The sequence below is a fragment of the Hyla sarda genome, chromosome 4 (assembly GCF_029499605.1).
Source record: "Hyla sarda isolate aHylSar1 chromosome 4, aHylSar1.hap1, whole genome shotgun sequence".
Taxonomy (NCBI): domain Eukaryota; kingdom Metazoa; phylum Chordata; class Amphibia; order Anura; family Hylidae; genus Hyla; species Hyla sarda.
In genome coordinates, this window is record NC_079192.1 from 234,268,968 (window position 1) to 234,294,905 (window position 25,938).

Here is a 25,938-nt window from a genome sequence, read left to right on the forward strand (position 1 = left end):
TGTGGGGGGAGCTGCCTAATATTGTGGGGGAACTGCCTACTATTGTGGGGGAACTGCTGCCTACAAATGTGGGGGGAGCTGCCTAATATTGTTGGGGGGAGCTGCCTACTATTGTGGGGAACCTGCCTACTATTGTGGGGGAAATGCTGACCTAATGTGGGGGAGCTGCCTACTATTGTGGGGAACCTGCCTACTATTGTGGGGGAACTGCTGACCTAATGTGGGGGGGAGCTGCCTAATATTGTGGGGGGGAGCTGCCTAATATTGTGTGGGAACTGCCTACTATTGTTGGGGGGAGCTGCCTACTATTGTGGGGAACCTGCCTACTATTGTGGGGGAAATGCTGACCTAATGTGGGGGAGCTGCCTACTATTGCGGGGGAGCTGCCTACTATTGCGGGGGAGCTGCCTACTATTGTGGGGGAGCTGCCTACTATTGTGGGGGAGCTGCCTACTATTGTGGGGGAGCTGCCTACTATTGTGGGGGAGCTGCCTACTATTGTGGGGGAGCTGCCTACTATTGTGGGGGAGCTGCCTACTATTGTGGGGGAGCTGCCTACTATTGTGGGGGAGCTGCCTACTAATGTGGGGGAACTCCCGACCTAATGTGGGGGAGCTGGCAATCTAATGTGGGGGAATCTAATCTAATGAGCGGAGCGCTGCATTTTACCAGAAGACGGGGAGAAGTCATTTTCGGTATCGGTTTCGGCCGGACATTTTTTTCGGTTTCGTTTCGGTTCTGAAATTTCCATTTCGGTGCACCTCTAATATATATCTCAACTGGCTCCAGAAAGTTAAACAGATTTGTAAATTACTTCTATAAAAAAAAATCTTAATCCTTTCAGTACTTATGAGCTGCTGTCCTTACTGTGAGGACAATATATAGGGAAAAATCTGAAAAAACCCTACCCTGTGACAAGCCAAACCCCACTTACAATAAACCACACCCATATTGGCAACACAAAGCAGCTTAAAAAATTTTGGGGCCACAGCACTACCAAAAAGGGTCAGTTAAAACTATAATATATGGTGCATGGGGGGCCATGATCCTCTTTTACCCAGGGAGCCTTATGAGAGATCAGTTTAAAAAAAGAAAAAAAAAAAAAAGAAAAGTTAATCTTTAGAGTGAGGGGCCGTTTTAATATCAAAAACTGTGAATCTGTAAAATAGTCTACCCCAAGGAGCTAGTCACAGCCAAGATACTTGAGGGCTTTAAAACAAAATAATGTTTTTTGGTATTTTCACTTATTCTAACCATGAAAATATGGATAACCCCTTTAATTTGTATGGTGTATAAATTATGTCATTAGGGCAGCAGGGATGTGGAAATCCTATTGCCCGACGCCCGGGACATGTAGTTCCGGGCAGGTGAATTTTCCATAGATTTAGCCCTGTATCGGGCAAGCAGGGCCGGACTGACTACCCCCCTCTATATATATATATATATATATATATATATATATATATATATATATATTTTTTTTTAATAATGCCAGTGTGAGGTGCTGGAGCGGATGCAGACTTGTATGGGACGCAAGTCTACACTTCATACCAGGGCTCAGGGTGTATGGAGTGGGCTCCTGACTCGAGCCTGCTCCATGCTCTGCGTCCGGGGGCCACCGCTAATAGCCCGGCATGCGGCGATTGACGCGGGCAGTTATTAACCCTTTAGATCACCTTTAATCGCAGCGCGATCGTGGGGGGGGGGGGATCCCATGTGGAGGTGGCCGGAGGGCTTGCCCTTTCATTCGTGACTGCCCCCATAGATCAGCATTTGATTGAGCCTTGAACAGGCTCAACCAAATGTACACAGATCAATGGAGTTCAATAGAACTGCATTGATCTGTAAATTTCCACACCCCTGGGCAGTCAATCCAAAATACAGCAAAAAAGAAAAGTGTGTTCAAGCTCTAGTTAAATAAAGCTTATATGTATTTATTATTTGTTATATTATGTAGCACAACATGATAATATATGTTTCACTACCACCTGCAGGGAAGGGGAGCATTTCATACATATGTTCATGTAATAAGTGTGGTATTATGAGAAATAAGAATTTAGTCATACTATGGACACATACTTTACCACCATGTGCCTTAAATGTAACAAACACATACAAAGTTTCTTTTTTCATGAATTCTTGCAATTCTCTTAGGCTCTCTATAATATTGTAAGAAATGCTGCATACCACTAGTTTTTTTTATATCTCATAAAGCAAAAAACATGCTTAAATTAGGCATGCCATGGCTGAATTCAGGTCATGGAGAGGGGACATGGCATCTTCACAGGTAGCCTGCTATTCTAGTGAAAAGAGTGGAGTAATTGACAGCCTGTGTGTTGAGCTGATTCTTGCACTAAGGCTATCAATTGAAGGAAAACTGCCATCAGTGTCACCACACTAACCTGCTGTTACAGGCAGGTAGTGCAGGTGACACTGATGACAACCATACTCACGTGTCTACCATTCATGCTCCCATTGTCCCTGTATCTTCATCTGCTTACTCTGCCCAGCCGACAGGCTTGGGACACGGATGGGGCTACATAACGTCGCTGCTGCTGTTTCCCTAGACCTGCTTGCAGCAGGGCCCAGCAGATATACAGCGGCCATGACATCACGAATCCCAGTCTGTGCCCCAAGCGTGTCGGCCGAACGGAGGGAACAGATGAAGATACTGGGAGAGTGGAAGAACATATCACCACACGTGAGTATGGATGTCATCAGTGTCACCCGCACTACCTGCCGTCAGGCCCCCTCCCATAGACATGAATGGAGGGGGCGTGGTGTGACGCCACTAGAGGGCGTGGCCGTGACGTCAAGTCCCTGTCTTGAAGGCTGTGCCTAGCACGTCACTAGGGGGGGCGTTGAGTGACGTCACGCCCCCATCTTTGAGGCAGCGCCCGGGGTCTGCACAGAGATTGAGGGGGCCCTAGCGGTGGGACACCTGAGATCATACATCTTATCCCCTATCCTTTGGATAGGGGATAAGATGTATAAAGCCAGAATACCCCTTTAAAGTGGAGCGTAGTATTTTCCACAGTATCTACCCATTTTTCTTTACATTTTGCTTTTACCCAACTTTTTTTTTATTTTTATTTTTTTACAATTTCTCTGAGCCGTCTGGTTTTCCAGAGCTCAAACCAGAACATTTTATGTACGAACATTAGTAAACATGTTGGGATTTACCAAAACTGTCAGCCATGCTTCCTTTTCTGGTTTTCTGAGTAAAAGTCTGGTTTTTTTAGTTGCATATTCTGGCACACGTAGCGTGCAACACAATTTGGGTGCAAAACCTGATAAGGCAGGAACACATTAGTAAATGACCCCCAATGGGTATGATCTATGTCTGTGCCGAGGGGAAACTGGTGTAGTTGCCCAAAGTAACCAATCAGATTGCTTTTTATTTTTCAGAGGCCTTTTTAAAAATGAAAGAAAATCTGAATGCTCTGAACTGGCCACATTTTTCATAAATCTCCCTAAATGTGCATAAGGCACTAGCATATAGTGCTTAGTCAACATCTGGTGCCAGCAGATGCAACAACAAAATCCATGGATTAGAATCCCCTTTTTAAATCTGGAGGAGCAAGCATAAGAAGCAAAATATTAAGGGTAAATTAAAACAGAAAATCAGTGGAATGCAGAGAAATCCTTAACAACAGGGGGGCAGAATTATATTAGATTGTGTTCTAAACATCCCCTATTTTGAAAGAAATTTCATCTTACCATAAAACTGTGCAGATCCTGTTCCCCTTCATGTAAATGTAGATAGACACCCCAAATTCACTTGTATTTAGCATTAGTGGAAACCTTCATGCAAAACTGTGCCCACTTTAAGGTGGGTTCCCACACTGTACACTGCTTTTTCTTCTGGCCTCTAAAGGAGATCACAGATATTAAGCATTTACCACAGATAATACAACCTACTTGATTCAACATTGGAATCTACATCAAAATATGTGCAGAAGCCGAAAAAACTTGAAATCACTGGTTCAACCACGGTTTGAGGTCCTGTCGTAAAAGCGCATACAGCGCAAAAATGAGCCGACCTAACGTTTCACTCCGGCTGGCTCATTGAAATGAATGACACACGGGAGCGCATACGAAGGCATACGGGAGCGCGAGGTTTTAGCTCCCCCTGCCGTATGCGCTCCCGTATGGGAGAAAACGTAGTGTGAACCCAGCCTTACAGAGGATATGGCCAATAAGGACCTCTGAATGTGTAGCTGGTGAATATGTTTCTTAAATCACATGCAGGTCTTCCAAAAGGTGTGAGAGACATTTGGAATTTTCTGTGGACTTTTAAACTGAGTAATAACTTTTGGTCACGTTCCTGCCCTGAAGTCGGAGCAAGGTTTTACCATATGCATACATGGACACAACAGCATGATCTACTTTCTTTTAGAGAATGAACAGACATTTAACCCGTGACAGCAAAAAACATTATAATTCTGCATCCTACCTTTACTCCTTACTAAGAGATAAATTATTGTGGCTGCAGAAACTAGGGCAACCACCCCATGGTATTTTTACAGCCGGTAAGTAATAAGCACAGAGACAAGTAAATGCCTAAAACAGCAGGGAAGTTAAACATTTTCCCCAGCTAGTTAGATATACTGTGTACACCTCTGATGTGGAATTCACAGAACAAGCCAAGTGTTCTATCTATTGGTTGTCAACAGTCACTACAATATTTAGCATAAAACAACTTGCATACATAAAACAGCCCACTGCTGCATTTGCTTAATCTTTCTACAACACTCAGGGATATCAAATGTGAACTGAAGTTGTTCAGCGAGAAACAAACAGAAGACTGAAACATGAAGCTTACTAAAGGAAAACAAGCCTACAAAGTCCCTAAAGTTCCCGTTTGTGTGGCACTATGACACACCGTGACTAGCTGGCCATGTGATCCTTTAGTACTACATTTCACAACTGTGTAAAGGGAGCAGAAAGCAAAGGGAACAGAATATTTTCCCTTGACCTCTGCCACCCCCCCTAAAGCTTGAATTCCAAGCATGAAAGGAGAGGCTGAGCACAAGTCAGCAAGGACTGCTTCAGTGTACTGCCTCCGGCAAAAAGAACTACCACAGTGTACGGTCTCAATGGGAAGAACTGTAAGAACTACTAGCAAAGGGATCTGAGATATGAAGGATACCCACAAGACACATACCTTGTGTGTTTAAATCCATGACCACTTCCAGGAAAATAAAAACAATAGGGAAGAACAAGATCACAACATCTAAAGGAGCAAGAGAATAAGCCAGCGTTCCCCAAAAAAGAGGCTTTGTAGAAAAGGAAAGTTGCTGGGAGGGCCGGCTTCATAGAATACCAGTCTCTGCAATGTATTCCAGATGTGTCACAACAAGTATTGGGTGGAGAATGCTGAGAAGACATGAGTGATCTGCTGCACACTAGAGCAGACTGCAGGAAGGACTTTCACACTTCCCAAGCTTCTATACTACTGGGAGCCAATAAGAAACCAAACAACTAGATGAGTAAGTCTGCGTGTTAACCCATTCATGGTGTGCACAGCAGTATACAGTATCCTATACACAGTACAGAAACTACTCTCTCAAATGTCATTTGCACTAAATAACCATAATGGTTTAAGAAAACTGACAATGAAGAATGTTGTATTGCCAGGCTCCATTGTACGCCAGGCTCTTTCTCCTTATCCTCTAGTCTTTTAACCCCTTGGGGACAGAGACATATTCTACTCTATGTTAGTGGTAGATTTTCATCTATATTTGCATAATTTCTTGGCGAAAAATTCAAAAATTTCAGGAAAAATTGGAAAAATGTAGCATTTTTCTAACTTTGAAGCTTGTAAGGAAAAGGGACATGTCAAATAAATAATATATTGATTCACAAATACAATATGTCTACTTTATATTTGCATCATAAAGCTGACTAGTTTTTACTTTTGGAAGACACCAGAAGCTTCAAAGTCCAGCAGCAATTTTCACATTTTTCACAACATTTCAAAATCAAAACTGAACTGGTCCCTGAAAAATTCTCAAGTGAATATGGGGATCTTTATGTTGGAAATCCCCTATAATGGACCCCAGTAGGAAAACTGTACCCCTCAAAGTAGTCAAAATGACATTCAAAAAGTTTATTAACCCTTTAGGTGTTTCACAGGAATAGCAGCAAAATGGAGGAGAAAAAAAATCAAAATCTACATTTTTTTTTCCATTTGCAAAACTCCCAGCCTGCCAGGACTGTCAATGGCTGTCCGGCAATACTGGGAGGAGTTGTTTTGCAACAGCTGGAGGCTCCGTTTAGGAAACACTGCCGCGTGAGACGTTTTTCATTTGAATTGGGGGGGGGGGGGGGGGGGGGACGTGTAAGGGTGTGTATATGTAGTGTGTTACTATTTATTTTGTGTAGGTGTAGTGTTTTTAGGGTACATTCACACATGCGGGGGAAAACCTTCAGCTGTTGCAAAACTACAACTCTCAGCATGCACTGACAAACTGTACATGTTGTAGTTGTAGTTGTAGTTGTAGTTTTGCAACAGCTGTAGGCACACTAGTGGGGAACCAATGAGATGCCTGCTGATAGACAGACATGAATGGAGGGGGGTGTGGCGTGACATCACTAGGGGGCGTAGCGCCCAACACAGAATGTCGGGGGCTGCACAGAGATCGCAGGGGTCCCGCCGCTGGATATGGGGTAAGGTATATAAAGCCAGAATACCCCTTTAAATGTGTTGCTCTGGAAACAGCCAGTCTGTAATAAGCTATATTGGAGACCTGAGCTGAAGTCATGTTATGCAAGAACATTCAGCATGACATATGTCAAATTCACAACAGGTTTGTGCACTAACAAGTTAATATCTATTTCACAGATTTAAAAAAAAAAAAAAAAAAGACACTGTACAACTAATACTATATGCCTAGTAAATAAAATTGACTAAAAGCAGACAGAAGTGCCTGCTTTTTTAGCACTGTTGAATATATCAATACTATACAGTTAACCACAAAGACATTTACACTAAACACTTGGAATTGTTTGGCAATACATTGAAATAGTCTTTACCACGCTGAATGGAAGCAGTAAAAGCATGCTCTACCACTTATAATCATTATGCAGAAAGGTCAGCAATCCCTTGGTAAATTATAGCCCTGATATGCCAGAACATCTCCATTCTTGTGCATTCCACCACTGGACCACAGAGCAGAAATAGAAGTCAGCAAACAGTAGAAGACTATGGGCTTCAGCAATGTTTTGGGCAGTATTATTCAGCATTACACACTGGCCCAGATTAACTAAGATGGTCAGGTTTTCAAAAGCCCTACGCATTAGGGTTTAGCTTTCACATTCCATCTGATTTACTTAACGTGCTAGTCATTTAGTGTATTTGGGTGGTTTTTGAGGTGTGCTGCTCTGCATTCCTTTGCACCATTATGAGAAATTTACACCAAGGGCTGTAGGAAAACTGTAAGTAAATATCTCCGGACACATGAGAAAAAAAAGGACACATTTCCTTTAAGGTTTCTGAGCTGCTTTATCGCTCTACGTGCAAAATCAGAAGAAAGAAAAAAAAAAAGAAAACCTATGAAGAAGACTCAAAACACTCTAAAAAGTGCCATCTACAGAAAAGGAGATAATATATGTCTGATTGTACTGTTGGGCCCGGCACCCTGGTTTTCTGAAAATTTCAGAACTCCGGCTGTGTTAGTCTTTGGAGTGGCTGACACAACCCCTCCATTCATGTCTATGGGAGAAACTGAGATCCTGAATTTACGGATCTCCCATGGAGCTATATGGAGGCGGTGATCAACAGTAATTTGGCACAAAGCAGAGATTGCTCCGTGCTTGCGGATTACCGTGGTGCCGAGCAGGAGATTACCAGAGTTCCCCTTTAAACAATTTCCACATATTAGACATCACCATGCAAGAGAGAAGTGAGAGATTTTTGGGGTAAATATTTATTGAATAATCTACCTTAAATGGGTACTCTAGGGAACTGAAGTTTCTGTGGGTAGGGGATAAGTGTTTGATGATGAGGGCGTCCGAACTGCTTGGACTCCCCGCAATTTACTGTACTGGCTCATTCTACTTTTTCACCTTTGGTCTGCCCCTCCTTTCAAGACAAGCCCAAGTGACAGCTACCTCATCCAATCAGTGGCTAGTGGGACAGTGAATGGCTGAGCGAGCCAATACTTGTGCTTGCCTTTAAAAGGAAACCTTTTGCTTATTTTTACCCTTTACAACATATGACAAAACACGTTAATGGACTTTAATAAGGTATTTCCTACCATTTCCAGACGTCTGCTGTCCTAGCCACAAAATACACTCTTTAGACGATGTCTAAAACGAAAGTTAAAGAATCCTGGCAGCTCATTGGAGCTGATAGGGACTATCACGACAAAACCGCGATGTACCGATAAGCTTCCGGACGACGGGAGGGTCCTCATCTGCCTCTCCATTGTCTGATTGGCGACCTACTGCTTCAAGCTCCACACAGCAGATCCCCAGTTACACTGATCAGTGCTTTGCAATGGCAGAGCACTGATCAGTGTATGCAATCAGATGATTGCATGTTTTAGCCCCCGATGGGGTCATAAGGTGCCAATTTCAAAAATACTTTTTATGGTGCATGTAGTTTATAAGTTTTTTAAGTATTAAAATAAATTAAAAAAGCGCTATATAAATTGGGTATCTTTGTAACCGTATGGACCTACAGAATAAAGATAAGGTGTCATTTTTACCAAATATTGCAATGCTTAGAAATGGGAGCCCCCAAAAGTTACAAAATTGCGCTTTTTTTACTTTTATTTCATCCCACAAATAACTTTTTTTATTTTGCCGCAGGTTATATTATAAAATAAGTGATGTCTTTGCAAAGTACAGTTGGTGACGCAAAGACAAGCCCTTATATGGGTCTGTAGGTGCTATATTGAAAGCGTTATGATTTTTAGAAGGGAAGGAGGAAAAAGCGAAAATGCAAAAAGGAAAATTTGCCGAGTCCTTAAGGTGAAAATAGGCTGAGTCCCTAAGGGGTTAATATATGTCCCATGCATATTGAATAAAATTTAAGGTAGTGGTCACTCTGTCTTGGGCTGTAATCAGAGGTCATCTCTGCAATCTAACGCATCAAAGTGGGACAGCAGTCAGTCAGAGGTCAATGTACACAGCCGAGGTGTACTAAGGACACTAGTGTGTATACTGTTCAGCATGAAATCTTATGCATTGCCCAAAAGCATAACAATACTTCTGGATATGCGCAAGATTTCCTGCAGAACAGCAATGACATTGGGCTGTCAATTATGCCTCGATATGTCTGCTTTCAACTCAACACTGACTACATCAACAAGCCGCCTGCCCACATGACTACCTGCAATGCATATACACAGCATATACCGGGCATCGAGACATGGTAGGAAACACCATTAAGGTTCATTTCATGTTGCAGTTTGTTATACAGGGTAAAAAAAATGACAAGTGCCCTTTAGGCTAGGATTCCACTTTTCTTTTTTGTGAAAACGCCAAGAAAAACGCCAATATTGCCGCATGGCGTTTTTTTGGCCAAAAAACGCTGCGGCCAGATGTTAGATGTAAATCAATGAGAAATCGCAAAATTCTTATTCCCACTTTAACGAAAGTTCGTCAATCACCTGTGGCTCACTGCACCACTTATGTTCCTTGAGGGGTGTAGTTTCCAAAGTAGTAGGCCATGTGTTTTATTTTTTTTTTTGCTGTTCTGGCACCACATGGGCTTCCTAAATGCGACATGCCCCCCCCCCCCCCCCCCCCCAAAACCATTTCACCAAAATCTGCTTTCCAAAAGCCAAATGTGACTCCTTCCCTTCGGAGCATTGTAGTTCGCCCACAGAGCATTTTACGTCCTAACATGGGGTATTTCCATACTCAGTAGAGATGGGGTTACAAATTTTGGGGGGCATTTTCTCCCATTTCCCTTTGTAAAAATTGTAAATTTGGGGGGGAAAACTGCATTTTAGTGAAATTTTTTTTTTCATTTACACATCCGACTTTAATGAACAGCCGTCAAATGCCTGTGGGGTGTTAAGGCTCACTGGACTCAGGGGTGTGGAAATAAAAAATAAAAAAAAAACTACTTGTCCAAGGGACTAAAGTGGAACACAATTTACTTGTCCCTCAAGAAAATCCACTTATCCTGGTAGATAAAATAATTTCAACCAAAATAGTACGATTCCCCCCACTAGACCACCAGGGATGGTTTTGAGATCCCTTTAGACACTGCTGTCAACTTAGACAGCAGTGATCTAATGGTTTAATAGCGGCCACGGTGATCGCAGCATGCCAGGCTATTAGCGGCGGGAGAGCTGGAGCTGTAGACTTCCTCATTCTCCCCCTGTCGTCTTGTATTATGCAGAGCTGCGCTCTCCATCCTCCGGGAGGGGGGATGAGGGGGCGTGGCTTAATCATCTCGTGCAGACGTATGACCTCGGGCTCTGCCCTCGCTCCTGAGATCCCCTCACACCGGCAGGGGGGCTCTGAGCAGCAGCCCCCGGCTACTGAAATCAGCTGGGGTAGGGCGATAGGATTTCCACATCACTGCTGGACCCCTTGTTACGTGCCTTGAGGGGTGTAGTTTCCAAAGTAGTATGCCATGTGTTTTTCTTTTTTTTGCTGTTCTGGCACCACAGGGGCTTCCTAAATGTGACATGCCCCTCAAAAAACATTTCAGAAAAACTCACTCTCCAACATCCCATTGTCGCTCCTTCCCTTCTGAGCCCTCTACTGTGCTCGCCGAGCACTTCACATACACATATGAGGTATTTCCTTACATGAGAGAAATTGGGTTACAAATTTTGGGGGGCTTTTTCTCCTATTACCCCTTGTAAAAATTCAAAAACTGGGTCTACAAGAACATGCGAGGGTAAACATTTTTTTGAATTTTCTCCTTCACTTTGCTGCTATTTCAGTGAAACACCTGAAGGGTTAAACTTTATAAATGTCATTTTGAATAATTTGAGGGGTGCAGTTTTTATAATGGGGTGATTTATGGGTTATTTCTAATATGAAGGCCCTTCAAACCACTTAAAAACTGAACTGGTCCCTGAAAAATTTCGGTTTTGAAAATTTTGTGAAAAATTTGAAAATTGCTGCTGAACTTTGAAGCCCTCTGATGTCTTCCAAAAGTAAAAACATGGCAACTTTATGATGCAACCACAAAGTAGACATATTGTATATGTGAATCAATATATCATTTATTTGGAATATTTATTTTCCTTATAAGCAGAGAGCTTCAAAGTAAAAAAAAAAAAAAAAAAAAAAATGCTACATTTTCAACTTTTTCATCAAATTTGGGAATTTTTCACCAAGGAATGATGCAATTATCGACAAAAATTTACCACTAACAAAGTAGAATATGTCTGGAAAAAACAATCTCTGAAGCAGAATGAAAAATTAAAGCATCCCAGAGTTATTAATGCCTAAAGTGACAGCGGTCAGAATTGCAAAAAATGCTCTGGTCCTTAGGGTTATAATGGGCTCCGTCCCCAAGTGGTTAAAGTGTAAAAAAAATTAAATCAAAAAAATTTAAAATTTAAAAAAAAAAAAAAATTTAAAAAATGTTTTAAAAATTTAAATAAAGTAAAATTTGATATTTGGTATCACCGTGTGCCTAAAAGTCTGGACTATTAAAATATATTGTTAATTATCCTGTACGGTGAACAGTGTAAATGTAAAAAAAAAATTAAAAGACCATAATTGCTGCTTTTTCGTCACATTTTATTACCAAAAAAAATTAATAAAAAATGTATAAAAAGTTAAATCTAAACAAAAGTGCTGTATGGTGCAAGCATTCAGCTCACCTCCTGTGTCCTGCAGTGCCCGGACTGGTGCAGACTACACCACGGTAGATATGTACAACAAAGAGAAATGTCCAGCGCTGCTCCCGTTAAAAGAGCACTTTACATCCACATATGAGGTATACGAGAGAAATGGAGTACCTCTTGATAAAGGGAAACCGAAACGATCGTAGTGGTCAGGGCTCTGCTGCTCAATATGGGTAAGGAAACTATATGCACTTTGACTTGATTAGTTTCTATGTCTCTCTGTAGTCTGCATGTATCCATGGATAGTGCTTGAGTACGGTAATTACTATATTTTTATATTACTGTTGTGCAATATCATTGTGATAAATTACTAATATACTGTATGTATATGCACATTGGCACTTTAGTACACTCAGGCACCTCATTGAACTGGTGCAATATTTAGTAATATCCAAAATCGTGGTAAGTGTATACTATATATACCGCACTCCGAGCATTCTAGCAGGAATGATTTATCATGTGAAGTGTAGTTCTCTAAGGGACTGAGAAACCATACTGATTACCTTCTACACCATATTACATACAAGCTTATTGTAGCTGGCAGTAGCCCTACTTTTTTGTACTGGTATTTAACCTTAATCCCATTTTCAATTATTGGATTCTGTTTACACTGTGTTTTCAAAATTGCTTTAATAAAATCATGATTTTAATTATCAAGGTGTTGTCTGAACTCTCTTTTTGTATACACGTTAAAATAATGGTTTATTCCAAATACACCAAGGTACAAGACTGTAAGGTAGACACAGGTGACGCCATTCGGCTTGTCACAGAGCCTTAGTCATATGACTAAGGCTCTGATTAGCCGAAACGCGTCACCTGTGTCTACCTTACAGTCTTGTACCTTGGTGTATTCAGAATAAACCATTCTTTTAACGGGAGCAGCGCTGGACATTTCTCTTTGTTGTACTAAACAAAAGTGGTACTGATAAAAACTGCAGATCATGGCGCAAAAAATGAGCCCTCATACTGCCCCATACATGGAAAAATTAGAAAGTTATAGGTGGTCAAAATAGGGCAATTTCAAACATACTAATTTTGTTAAAATGGTTTGAGATTTTTTTTTTTTTAAGCGGTACAATTATAGAAAAGCATATAACATGGGTATCATTTTAATCGTATTGACCCACAGAATAAAGAAAATAGGGATTGACCGATATCTATTTTTTAGGGCAGATACTGATAATCTGTGGAGGTTAGGGCCGATAGCTGAAAATTTATACCGATATTCCGGTATAAATTATCGGCTATTTATCCCCCCTGCGACACCGCTGCAGATCATTGATTTAAATCAATGAACTGCAGCGGCTTTTGCGGTGCCAGAGACCGCCGCCGCCACCCGCTTCTCTCCCTCTGCCTGTCCGGGGGTCCTCCTGAGTCCAGTTTTTACTGAACGCCTTTGTTAAAACATCAGTTTTTACTAAAATGCCTTCTTACAAACTAGAGTATTTACTGAGCACCTTCGTACAAACTAGAATTTACTGCTACTCAAAAAACGAATGTCAATTAAAACTGGTTTAAAGTAGAGAAAACTAGTTTTAACAAAATTACTCAGTTCAAACTGTTTTCCCATAGGTCAAAGTTAATCTAGCTCACATGCGGTGCTTTAGAATGATTCTCATTGGTTGTGTAACGTCGCCTGACTCGTGGTGGGTTGACCACGCTGCCCCCAGATGGGACTAGCATTCTGCTGTGCTCACTCCCGGCCTGTCACTTTGCATAGGGGAGCACGTGGCTGCCAGGAGCGAGCGTGCATGAATTTACAGCACCATTGCTAGGAGCCTCTGAGGATCGCAACACAAGACCAGGAGTTCATAAACTTTTATGGAGCTTCACTTCAAGGGACACCATTATATTTTTCTGTAAATGTTTCTACTTTGCTATAGTTTAGTTTTTTTCTTTCTTTTCTGTGGTGGCAAAGTTCGGCACAGTTGGAAAACAGCTGATTGGATGTGGGATGTTATCGAGCTACGGGCAGTGCAGGACTTTACAAGATGTGTGACTTCTGTAATATGCTGACAGCCAGGGGCATCACTAGATTAAAACATACGGGGCTGTTCCCCAAATAAAAAAAGACAAGTGGCCCAAATGTCAACTGCTGAGTGAGTACATATATCGTGATTCCAAAGCAGGGTGCCTCCAGCTGTTGCAAAACTACAACTCCCAGCATCACTCATCACTGTGTATTATCCCTGTACTGTGTGCATTATCCCTGTACTGTGACATCATTTGGGTTATTATCCCTGTAATGTGACATTAATCACACAGAGTCCTGCTGAGGTCAGAGGAAAGAACTAAGACATTTCACTCAAACAGTTTTGTAAACTTAAAACTAGTTTTAACCCCTTCCCGAAGCATGACATACATGTACGTCAAGGAAGGTTTTCCCAACCTGTGACGTACATGTGCTTCATGTAGATACTGGCCGCCGCTGAATGGGTAGCGCTGCGCCTGGTAAGATGGTGGACAGGGGGAAAAGAAATAAGAGCCACAGGAGGTATGCATGCTGGAGGAGATGTGGGTGGTGGAAATTGCTGCCTGCTATGGAGGAACTGTTGCCTGCTATGGGGAAACTGCTGCCAACTATGAGGGGACAGTTGCCTATCATGGGGGGACCTCTGCTGCCTACCTAGTGTGGGGGACTTCTGCTAGATACCCAATGTGGGGAAAATCTGCTAGATACCTAATGTGGGGAACTATCTACTAACTACAAGCTATTATGGAGACTAACTACCAATCTAATAAGGGGGGGGCTACCTACTACCTACATATCTTATATGAGGGTTTTCATTTATGGGACAGCTATCTGGTGGATTTACTTTTATATTCATACATTTTTTTATATATATATATATATATATATATATATATATATATATATATAATAACAAATGCTCTTCCCAAATAAAAACTGAAAACATCCCTTTATTCACATAAAAAAAAAAAACTGTCACATGACATTTAAAATAGTGACGTAATTGGTATCGGCAAATGGATCTGTACTCGTACCCGGTCTTAAAAAAAATTTGATTTATTTGGTATGACTATGTATCTTACAAGTAGAGAATTTCTAATCTAGAAAAATGCAAAAAGATAATAAAAATAAAACACTGCATGTATCAACAAAATGTACTACTAATATAAAGTACAATATGTCACACACAAAAACAACCTCAAGCAATGAAACAAATAAAAACTGTTAATTCTAGTTTTCACAAAGGCATAAATTCTAGTTTGTACGAAGGCATTCAGTAAAAACTGGTTTTAACTAGGAAAAAGCAGTCAATTCTACTTTTCAAAAAGGTGTTCAGTCAAAACTAGTTTTCACTGGGGAAAAGCAGTCAATACTAGTTTTCACAAAGGCATTTAGTTAAAACTAGTTAAACTAGGGAAAACTAGTTTTAACTAAAAACTAGTTTTAACTGTAATATATATACGGTATATATAAATTCTCACCTGATGATATTCAATAGGATTCAATCAAATACCGCTTGAATTGCAGCACTTTGTGGTTCATTTCTATAATGCTTACTAGCAACAATTAAATCCCCTAAAACAGCAATTTCACGTTGATCATACTCTTATCTGGGCTTTATATTATTTTGCTCCTATCTACACTAATTGTTTTTCCCAGATTTCCCCAGAAAAGGTTTCAATGTTGAAATTTTAGATTTTTTTATAATTCCTTTTGTCTCACTTAATTTTGACAAATTTACATATCTTTGCAGTAAATTTCATGTGCCAGATGTCAGCTTTGTTACTCTGAAAGCCTAAATTCTATTTACATATTTTGTAACTGGCTCCGCGTTCGCTGATCCCTTGACACTGTGTTATTAGGCAGCACAACGTGTGGTAGTGGCTCCATTTACATGAACGGACTTCATCAATTCAATATCTCCAGCAGGAGACTTCTTTATCCACAGGTGTCCACAATTATCTATGACCAACCTCAGTCTGCATGTTCTCACATAATGATTATGCCACAATATATGGATGGAAATACCTGTACATCAAATAAAGACTTGTAATGTCCAAAAAAATACATGTAGAAATAGTAGTTTTACTACCCACAAGAAATTTGCTGTAGAAAATGCTGGTATCAATTACCTGGCTGTTGAAGTTTCACCAACACTTTCCAAATGCATTATCAAAAGCAACCAAAAGGCTAAAACAACCTACATAAATTATTATATATTGTTCAGTGTACCCTTAATTCCAGGGTGCTATACCTATAAAATTGGTTAAAATACCACACATAGCACACAAGAAAATTAAATTAACATACATAATTCACTGTTTCAGGGTTTGCCCCTCAGTTCAGAGCAGAGAGCTAGCTGGCTAGTGAGGAGCCCGTTGTGGAACAAAAGGGGTAATGTTTCTCCTTAAAGGGGTACTCAGGTGGAAAAGGATTTTTTTCAAATCAACTGGTGCCAGAAAGTTAAACAGATTTGTAAATTACTTCTATTTAAAATGAATCCTTAATCCTTCCAGTACTTATCAGCTGCTGTATACTACAGAGGAAGTTTTATTTCTTCCTGGAATTCTTTTCTGTCTGACCACAGTGCTCTCTGCTGACACATCTGTCCATGTCAGGAACTGTCCAGAGCAGGAGAGGTTTGCTATGGGGATTTGCTTGTACTCTGGACAGTCCCTGATGCAGCAGAGGTGTCAGCAGAAAGCACTGTGGTCAGACTGAAAACTCCACAAAGAAATAAAACTTCCTCTGTAGTATACAGCAGCTGATAAGTACTGGAATGATTAAGATTTTTTAATAGAAGTAATTTACAAATCTGTAACTTTCTTGCATCAGTTGATTTGAAAATAATAATAATAATAATGATAACAATAATAAATGTTTTCCACTGGAGTACCCCTTTAAACTCTTAAGGACTCGGGGTGTATCTGTACGCCCTGAGCGGGTCAGTCTCGGCTATCGTTTGCCGGGACCCTGGGCTAACAGCGTGTGGCATCGAACGTTGTGCCGCGCACTGTTAACCCTTTAGACGCGGCGATCAAAGTTGATCGCCGTGTCTGAAAACGAAAGTAAACGCTTCCCGGCAGCTCAGTCGGGCTGATCAGGACATCGCGATAAAATTGCGATGTTCCGATCAGCTGGGACGCAGGCGGAGGTCTCCTTACCTGACTCTGCAGCGTCCGATCGGGGTTTGATTGCTCCAAGCCTGAGCTACAGGCTTGAGCACTCGAGCCCCTCTCTTGCTGATCCGTGCAAAGCTATTTCAAAGTCTAAAATAGCGTATTTTTGGTCACATTTTATATCATAAAAAATTTATAAAAAAAACTATTAAAGTCCGATCAACCCAAAAATGGTACCGATAAAAACTTCAGAACACGGCGCAAAAAATGAGCCCTCATACCGGCCTGTACGCGGAAAAATAAAAAAGTTTATAGGGGTCAGAAGATGACAATTTTAAACCTATAAATTTTCGTGCATGTAGTTATGATTTTTTTCCAGAAGCGCGACAAAATCAAACCTATATAAGTAGGGTATCATTTTAACCGTATGGACCTACAAAATAACGATAAGGTGTCATTTTGACCAAAAAATGCACTGCGTAGAAACGGAAGCCCCCAAAATTACAAAATGAAATTTTTTTCTTCAATTTTATCGCACAATAGTTATTTTTCCGTTTTGCCGTGGATTTTTGGGTAAAATGACTTATGTCACTACAAAGAAGAATTGGTGGCGCAAAAAATAAGCCATCATATGGATTTTTAGGTGCAAAATTGAAAGCATTATGATTTTTGGAAGGTGATGAGGAAAAAAATGAAAATGCAAAAACGGAAAAACGCTGAGTCCTTAAGGGGTTAAGGAGAGATGTGTGAAGACTCCACACGTCCCTAAGACCCTCTTCTCAAGGAGAAACATTACCCCTTTTGTCCCACAATGATAGGCCTCTCACTAGTCACCCAACATTGTGCTTTGTACTTACGATGGGACAAAACTCCAGAACAGCTGTCTGCAGATGAGTATTCTTTTCTTTTGGAGAGTTCTCTGGCATAGCATACACTCCCAGTTAGTTTCCAAGACTTCTAATTAAAGTGAAATACTGACATCAAAGGAAAGCTACCTGAACCAAGTAGGATAAGTTGCTCTGAATGGTGCATAAATGGTCTATAATGGTGGGTTCACAGAATTTCCTCTCCGAAAATAATCCATTAACACCAATGGCGCTTTGATTTCACAAGGATTTCTGGCAGAATTTCCACATGGAAATTCTGTGTAGATCTGTCTCAAATTCCATGGCTTTTGCATGGAGAGATAAAAGAAATTCAGTGAGAAAATTCTGCCATGTGAACCCAGCCCAAGTCTCCACATGTCTTTATGATGCTCTCCTCAAGGAGAAACATTACCCCTTTTTCAATAAGAAAGGGCTGTTCTTTGCTAAATGGTCCCTACATCAGTAAGATATAAATCACATAGGTGCCTTACATTTGTAACAAAGTCCCATATCTTATTTTGCTATGCCCCACCAGTCGGAAATCTAAAAGAAAAAAGGCTGAAAACAAACACAAAACTTTAGGGGCTGACATTTACAGGGGCAAAAAATATCATACTTATTTGCCACAGATCTGGTTTTCTGTATAGTTTTATATGCATTCCAGCTCTGTACTAATGTCTGAATGAAAACAGAAAAAAATATGGTCACATTTTTAACTGGAAGAAAAGGAATGTGTGGACATCCCACTTGTTTATTGGGACTAAAACTTCAAAGATTTGTAAAATGTAATATAAAGAAGGGGAGGAGGATGATGAGGACAGACATGGAGATGCCAGATCAATAACAATTACTCAATTTAAAAAGTATAAAACAAAAAACATTGTGCTATTAAAAAATAAAAATAAATAAAAACAGTGCATTTTGAGGGCTTTGTGTCTCTTTTCGTCAGGTCCATAACATGGCAGTGAAGTCCTTTGTTTTGTACTTCTTCTAATATAAGAAAATAAAGATCCTGTTACTGTTCCGGAACTGTGGATTGTCTAATGCACTATATACCACAAGTACCAGTGCCAGCCCAGAACTCATTCTCTCTCATCCCCAAGCAGCACTCGGGTCACCAAGGATACTAATCTGCTGTTTTAACCAGAAGTGTATTGGAGTTCAAGCATGGCAGCAGGGCCTGCTAAGATTATTTACATATAGTTGTTGCCTCTCATGCAACAACCCCAGATGAGAGCATCTAATTTTCCCCTGAAAACACTGGGATCCCACCATTGAGGCCAAGCAGGAAAAGTGCATTACCAGGGTAAACAAACACAGACCCGAGGGTAGACCAGAGAGAGGACACAGGACCAGGCTAGATGAGTACAGTGTACTTTATCATTTTAAAGCCCTATCAGGCTGCTGTATGTTTTTTAAGTAATGCAGAATAGTCTTTCAATTGATGCAATATTTGATGCTTTGGGGCAATGACTGCAAAGTTGCTTCTGGAGAACTCTGAGGCCATGTTCACATGTGCGGAAATCTGCCAGAGCAGCGCAGAGTCCCATTGTATTCAGTGGGATTGTGCTGCGCTGTGCACACATGTCCGAAGAATGAATGAACCTGATTATTCTTTCTGTGGACTCCGCACGGAATGCATAGCCATCTGAGACGTTGCTCACAGTCTCCAGAATGTCTGCACAGAGATTTTCCGTGCAGACATTCCAGAAGTGTGAACATAGCCTTAAAAGTTATTATAGGGCAGATATATTTCTACACTTTGCACCAGTGATTCCACTTAAAGGAGTAGTGCAGTGAAAGATTACATCTATCAAAAGGATAAGGGATGAGTTATAGATTGCGGGGGGTCCAACCGCTGGGACCCCCGCAATCTCCTGAACGGGGCCCCAGCAGTCTGCCAGAAGCGGACGTTCAGTTCCCGCAGAAAGCCGCTGCTGACACGTCCCCTCCATGCATCTCTAAGGGACACATGGAGGGGGCCGTGCAGGGGTCAGCACACCCCCTTCCAGCAGACTGCCGGGGGCCCGTTCCCAGCGGTCAGACCCCCCGCGATCTATAACTTATCCCCTATCCTTTGGCTATGGGATAAGTTATCTTTCACTACACTTTTCCCTTAAGAACATGTGTGTGTAGATATTGGCACAGGGAATGATAAAACCGTACCACAGTAAAAAGAAAATAAGGATGATACCGCCTTTATGTGAAATGTTCCTTTAAGGGACACACCGATTACCCACAAACAAAAAGCCTAGGAAAGCTGACAGCCATAAATGTCACTTTGTTTAACCAGCCACACAATGCTCTGAAAACATTACATCTTGTCGCCTTCAGAAACACATGTGCTGCCCAAGTTTATAAAGGGAAAGTGAACCCTGTAATCTGGTTATCACCCTGTCAAACGAGTTAATGGTCATTATCATGAGCAGATTCTTGTGTTATCAAGGAAGTCAGAGCATCATTGCTACTTGTCAGGGGATAATGAAGAGGCTTAACACTGCAATTAAGTCAGTGGAAATGTGCAGTTGTACTGTAGTTTTCAGCTGCAACTTTCTACCACAAAAACACCACATTAATATTCGCCTGCGCCCTGTGGTTCCAACAAATCACAAGAGCATTGTAATTTACTCTACATCCAGTCTACTGAAAGGGGAAAAATACACATACAGAATTCTGAGACAAAGGAACTGAACAATACAGGAAGCTATTCACAAGTATACATCCTGACGACAAGAGATATTGCAAAGCTGTAGTGGCATATACAATGCTGGACAGATGTTTTTTGTTAACTGTGGAACCCAGGCTGCAGACAGGTCATGTATACACTATCACTAATATCGTCCCTGCTGTAAAGAGACTACATTCTTTTACATTCCACTGTATTATCGCCCCGCTGTATTTTACATTTTAACCTCTTCATTATTGTCTCTTTGCATTCCAGCAGACATAGCTTCTGTGTTCATATGGCAGTATAAAACATTGTCTCAGTTTGTACGGTAGATATAAAATGACTGATTCACAGAAGTGGTTGGTGGTTAATCTACCAAAAAAAAAATAATATTTGCTTTTATTCAGCACATACGCTAGAAAATGTGTTTTATACTAAATCATTTTTTCTTATTATTACTTTTCTTTTTAAACCCAAGTTTTGCTATTTTACAAGTTTGCTTTAAACAAAATATGTACTGTATGATATGTGTCACTAAGTGTGGCTGTTTTTAGGGTAACAGTCTCCTAATCTGAGCATGTCACCAGAACATTGGGTGACCAATGGAAGAGGAGAGGTGACTTTGATCATAGCGATCAGTGATAAACAGCCAGAGACTGAGATTTCTCAGATCCTGGTTATTATAGCAGGAACTAGTGATCTAGAAAAAGGCCTCGTAAAGAACAAAAAGGGCATAAAAGGCACACTAGTAACCATTAAGTTGTAACATGTAAACTAAGTTTTTACATGAGTATATCAAATGATAACAATGGCAATACTTGCAGTTTAAATGGGCACTGTAAACATAAAAAAACTTATGTGTTGTGTGTTGTACATCTTGGCAAAACAATAGTAATATACTTCTTAAAAATATTTTCACATTTTATTATTAAAGAAAACTGCCTATGAAATTCCCACCACTCCTGGGACACTGATGAGTCCCACAGCAGCATGAGCGTGTCCAAGGGTCATGGACCAGAGATGGCTGATTGACAAGGCTTCAGGAGGAACACAGCCTGCAGCAACACTGCTATAACACAGAGTTTTACCAAACATGTGCCTCCAGCTGTTGCAAAACTACAACTTCAAGCATGCCTAGATGTCTGGGTATGCTGGGAGTTGTAGTTTTGCAAAAGCTGTAGGTACACAGCTGAAGGCAACACTGCTGTAAAAAGAGTTATCCAAACACTGTACCTCCAACTATTCCAAAACTACAAGTCCCAGCATTACAAGACTGCCAAAGGATGATACATGAATGACATAGGAATACATAGAAAATGTATGCATAAAAAATACATAAAACAAATGTATGCATAAAAGGGTTACAGAGCAGGGCTGCCTGGCTCGCTCCCGAGACAAGTGAGTCAGCAGAGTGAGGGGGAGGAGTCATCACAGTGCAGGCAAGAGAAGGATACACCCCCTCCCTTTGGGAAGATTGAAAATACATTGAATTGAGCAGCTGTAAAATGCTATTTTGTAGAGAAATATCAGTGATAGATAAAAATTATATGCACATGATAAAGGATGAGGCACTAAGTAATTTAACTTTTTTTTGTGTGTGGGATCTGACAGGTATGCTTTTAAGAGAATAAATGTAATACATTTAAAACTAATTTATGTCTAGCCTTTAGGATGTAAAATGGGCATCACTTCTTGCATGCATGTTTGTACTGCTGTACTGTCTTAACATTACTGTATCGTCATTATTAAACCCTTAAGGACGTACCTATTTTTTTATCTTATGACCAGGCTCTGTTTAAAATTTGACATTTCTCTTTAAATGGTAATAACTTTAGAACGCTTTTTCTGAGCAGAGTTACATTCATGACATTTTACTTTACATAAGTGGTGCATTTTTGTTGACACAAAGCCTTTTTGTGAAAAAGTCACAAATATTGTGAAAAACTGGAAAATGTCTGGCTTTTTTTATTATTTCTTTCATGTGTTCACTGTGTGGCAAAAGCGATGTTATGTTTATTCTGTGGGTCAGTACGATTATGGCAATACCCATTTTATATAGCTTTTTATGTTCTTTCCTTTTTCTGAGCAAAATTATTTTTTTCCCTTTTTTGTGTTATGTTCCGACAGTCGTAACTTTAATTTTTCGTCCGACGCCATTGAGTGCTTATTTTTTTGCGGGACAAGCTGTACTTTTTAATGTTATCATTTTGCAATACATGCTACCTTTTGATCTTTTTTTATTCCGCTATTTGTATTAAAATTGGCAAATTTTGCATATTTTTATTTTTTTACGGTGTTCACTGTGCGGGATAATATACATTATACCTTGATAGTACATGTCATTATGGACGTGGCAATACCTAATATGTATATGATTTGTGCTTTTTTTTAATGATAATACAGGGCTTTTATTGGGGAAAGGGGGCATTTTTATTTATTTTTAGTTCATACTTTTATTGACAAACTTTTTTTTTTCACTTTTTACAGGTTATACTGTGCTGCAAAACATTTGTACTGCAGCACAGTATGACCTGATCAGCTGCACACAGGCCTCTGGCTGGATCTCACAGGCTTCCGTAGCAGGCATACAGGAGATCATCTGACCTCCTACTGCCATAGCAACCAACGGTGACCCACGATCGTGTCGTGGCGCCGCTGTTGGTGAACAGGAGGAACTCCCTCCCTCTATTACCGGCGATCAGTGCTTCGGTCACATTGACAGCAGCATTGAAAGGGTCAACTGTCTGGATCTGAGCACAGCTCCGCACCCGACAGCTGCGACGGGTACCCGGTGATATATGATTGCCGGCCCCAGCCGCCGATCACCGTCCGCATGCTAGTGAGCCGTGATCGGGAATGGACATGTGTATATACTATATATATGTCCATTTGCGTTAAGTCATGGGAAAAATGTACGTATATATACATCCATTTGCGGCAAGGGGTTAAAGGTCAATAAAATTTTGATTAAAAAATGAAGAAAGTATTTTATTTGTAAGGTTATGTTATATAAGGTTAAAATGGGAAGGGTTAGTTTAAAAGTAATCTTTCAGCTACATGTCTTACACTGTGCGATCGCTTTTAGGGCAAGAAGACACATGGTACCTAATAGATCTGTTTGTGTTCCATAATGTAGAAAAGTGCTTTTAATTTCTGGAGTCAAGTATCAAAGAGGTGTCCCTTAGCCCTAATCTTCAGTTTGTGTAACAAATGGAGAAACGCAAAACAATATGTCTGCACAATTATGCTGCTGAGGGAAATTTCATAGGAATTCTATTAAATGATATATACAGGTATATATATATATATATATATATATATATATATATATATATATGTTATATGTTGAATATTGATAAACTAGTGAGTCAGACAGGAGTGAAAGTGCAGCATTATCACAGTTACAATTCTTGCTTAGCCAATGAATATTACTTCCAAATCCCCGTTATATATGCACACTTATCAGCGTGTTATCTCTTACAGAAATAAGAAAAATCAAGCATATTAAGAATCAAAGCACATGACCCTACTTCCCTAAGCCATGTAATCTGGAGTTGGCAGAGGCCCAGTACACAGCCATACAAATTAGATCATCCCCCACCCCCCCCCCCCCCCCCCCCACTGCTCCCGCCGCAAATTGCATGTTCAGACAATTTTTATCTAATGTGTATGGCCACCACTATACAGTAAAATCACAAGTCTGCAAGCCCCTGCTCAGTGAAAATACCACCACCGCTTAGTATTCTTCTGTACCCTTTAAGAGAACCCGAATTTAGAATTAAAGTCTATCTAAACTAAATACGGTCTTGTCAGTAAACACCTATTATAGTCCCCAAGCGTCTGCTGTTCATGAAGGAAATCAAAAATTATTTGTAAGCCCTATAGTCTGAATCATCTGAATTCTGTAAAAAGCCTTTAGCTTTTTTATTTAGTATAGTATTTTTATCACAGTAACATGAAACAAAACATATAAAATATTTTAAAGAGTTTTTGGGGTAAATTTTAAAGGAGAATGCTTCAGATTTTTATGCTATAAATGTCTGATAGATGTGGGTAGCCAAATATGGCAAAACTCCTTCAGACTTAAACAAGAGATGCGGAAACAGCATAGCTTGTAGTCCATGTGCTATTTTTGGCTTCCCAACCACCTACAGCTGCCACAAGCAATAACAAGGCCTGGGGGGGGGGGGGGGGGGGGGGGGGGGGGGGGGGGGATCACTTGATCTTGAGATAGGTGTGCTTACTACTGTCAGACAGTTATGGCATCAGGATATATTCGAAGCGTTAGAAGAGAATGTTGTTTTCTTTAAAGGGGTACTCCCGGGGTGCATCTAGCATTTGTATCCCAGCGTTGCTACATAATATTGATTTTTGATAATTGATTTAATGTTGCACACTATGCATCATCTGTTTGATTTTGTTTTTATCACGTGGTGTTCTAAGTTTCCGCCCCTAGGGGAGGTCTTACAAGTATTTACCTGGGATCATCCAGGGAGCGGATATGGTCTCATGAAGCACGGAGGTGCGAGACAGCTGTAACCTGCACGCCGGGTCTCCCGGCATCCTTGCCTGCCTTTACCTGTCTGTACGCTGTATACTGCCATGCACATGCATTTTGGATGACAAGCACGTATTAAAGCTTCTGAAGTTGAGTTGCTGTTTTCTGTCTAACTGCTCTCTGATGACTCACGTCCCTGGAGCTGTGCAGCCTATGGTGATATTTCTCCCATCATGCACAGCTCCCGGGACGTGACATCATCGAGCAGTTAGACAGAAAACTTCAGAAGCTAATAACTATTGGAAGGATTAAGATTTTTTAATAGAAGTAATTTACATATCTGTATAACTTTCCGGAGCCAGTTGATATATATAAAAAAAGGTTTTGCCTGGAATACCCCTTTAAAGTCACCTTTACAAGTCCTTTGAAGCGGGTGAGTGCCATCTTTTGCTTCACAATGTACTGATTTACAAATCTGTTTAACTTTCTGGCACCAGTTGATTTAAAAAAAAAAAATATATAGTTTTCCATGGGAGTACCCCTTTAAGAAATAATATGGACAAAGAAATTATGTTTTTCTCAAACAAGTTATCAATGGGCAGCAGCATAAAAACCCAACTGCTAAACTCAAAGGCAAGTGTAAAAGAATTATAAACTATCAGCATTCTTCTGGTTAAAAATGAAAGCATGTTTTGTTTTGTATCAACCTTTGCACCTTAAATGTGTTCTTGCTAAAATGAGAAATACCTTGACTAAAGCATTACACTTGCCAGACTCTCGCACTCAAGAAGTCCCAGCTGTTTAAGTTCCCTCATTTCACCACCAAGAGTGAGAGAAAATGAGGTATTTCAATTTCATATCCTCAGCCAAGATCAATTTACATGGTTGAGAGAGGGGAACAGACTATTTTATAGTGGCAAATGCTGTTGATCCAAAGAATTAAAAAAAAGATTTGACAGTATTCCAAAATGTTTCTTATGTTAGTCT

General features: G+C 40.4%; 1 protein-coding gene across 4 annotated transcripts in view; it reads right to left on the bottom strand.

Annotated features, from left to right (window-relative positions):
- PLXNB2 (plexin B2) overlaps positions 1-25,938 on the bottom strand; it is a 332,704-nt gene that overhangs the window by 189,896 nt on the left and 116,870 nt on the right. Inside the window, exon 1 of one of the 4 annotated variants that reach the window (XM_056573759.1) lies at positions 5,168-5,391. The exons of 2 other annotated variants lie outside the window; for them this stretch is intronic. The gene's annotated coding sequence lies outside the window, so the exon portion shown is untranslated. Of the gene's footprint in view, positions 1-3,720; positions 3,743-5,167; positions 5,392-25,938 lie in introns of those variants that run through there. One more of the 4 variants, XM_056573760.1, reaches the window with a different exon arrangement.